Genomic DNA, 1,955 nt, shown 5'->3' with positions numbered 1-1,955 from the left:
ACACAATAAGGTCACATAAGTGCTGAAGATTAGAGGTGTTACAAGAGAGTAACAAACACAAAAAAGAAGGAGGAGAGATAAGGACGACAGATGGTTGATAGGAAAGAAGGAGCAAACCACACCAGAGCACCCGCCAACAACCACCCGTTGTAGGTGTATGGGGTGAAAGTTTTACGGGCAACAGCATAAAGTCATTATAATTATAGATAATATGAACGCATTTGGCTAAATTAGTCTTTATAATATATGTTAGAGTAAGAGTTTTACGGCACTTTCAACACAATAAGGTCATATAAGTGCCGAAGATTAGAGGTGTTACAAGAGAGTAACAAACACAAAAAAGAAGGAGGAGAGATAAGGACGACAGATGGTTGATAGGAAAGAAGGAGCAAACCACACCAGAGCACCCGCCAACAACCACCCGTTGTAGGTGTATGGGGTGAAAGTTTTACGGGCAACAGCATAAAGTCATTATAATTATAGATAATATGAACGCATTTGGCTAAATTAGTCTTTATAATATATGTTAGAGTAAGAGTTTTACGGCACTTTCAACACAATAAGGTCATATAAGTGCCGAAGATTAGAGGTGTTACAAGAGAGTAACAAACATAAAGAAAAGAAGGAGGGGAGATCAGGACGATTGATGTTTGATAGGAAAGAAGGAGCAAACCACACCAGAGCACCCGCCAACAACCACACGTTGTAGGTGTATGGGATGAAAATTTAAGGGCAACAGCATAATATTAAAGTCATTATCGATAATATGAACGCATTTGGCTACATTAGTCTGTAGTAACCTGACGCGACCGGTGAAGAGGAACATCCGATTGGATGCGACGTTCCAGTACCGCGCTGTACATCTAAGGGAGATAATTCGATTACTTCCCTGTGACACCTACCCGTGCCGTCCTTGATCAAGACACGTCAGTTCTAGCTTAGGGCGGAGACCAGGGGTACCGCACACAGACGGTTTTTGCCTTGTGGTTCTTTCTGTCTGTCTGTCTTTCTGTCTTTCTGTCTTTCTGTCTTTCTGTCTTTCTGTCTGTCTTTCTGTCTTTCTGTCTGTCTTTCTGTCTTTCTGTCTCGTGTCGTTCTTTATTTTCTTTGATTTTTTTCCTTTATTTCTTTCTTTCTGTCATTCAGCTTTTCTTTTTGTCTTTCATTTTGTCTTTCTTTCTTCCTTCTGTCCGTCATTCCGAGCGCCAATTGATGGATGTCAACAGAGAAGTCTTCACAGGGAATAAGGCTTACTCTTTTAGATTTAGTAAAAGTTTTACGGCACATGCAACACAATAAGGTCATACAAGTGCCGAAGATTAGAGGTGTTACAAGAGAGTAACAAACACGAAAAAAGAAAAAGGAGAGATCAGGACGATAGATGTTTCATAGGACAGATGGAGCAAACCACACCAGAACACCCGCCAACCACCCACACAAATATAGATTACAGAACTCCCGAAGATTAGAAGTGTTACTAGAGAGTAACAAAGACACACAAAAAAGGAGGATGATAAATAAGAACAATAGATGTTCGATAGGAAAGAAGAAGCAAACCAAACCAGAACACCCGCCAACCACCGACAACGCCGAAGAGCATTCCTTTTTCTTTTCTCGTAAGAGTTTTACTGCACTTGCAACACAATTAGGTCATATAAGATTAGAGGTGTTACAAGAGAGTAACAAACACAAAGAAGAAGGAGGGGAGATAAGGACGATAGATGTTTGATAGGAAAGAAGAAGCAAACCACACCAGAGCACCCGCCAACCACCGACAACGCTGAAAAACATTCTTCTATCAACACCCGGCAATATGTCGGCCGTGCCAAAGATGTGACAATCCAATGAAGATAGACAATAATACAAGAGCAACGCATAACATATGACGTCATCAGTTTTTGATCAGTACGTCGACAGTCTGTTCTGCTTTGAACTTTTTTATTTAAGTTTTTTTT

Source organism: Aplysia californica, unplaced genomic scaffold (assembly GCF_000002075.1).
Source record: "Aplysia californica isolate F4 #8 unplaced genomic scaffold, AplCal3.0 scaffold02062, whole genome shotgun sequence".
Lineage (NCBI taxonomy): Eukaryota > Metazoa > Mollusca > Gastropoda > Aplysiida > Aplysiidae > Aplysia > Aplysia californica.
This window is presented reverse-complemented; position numbering follows the sequence as displayed.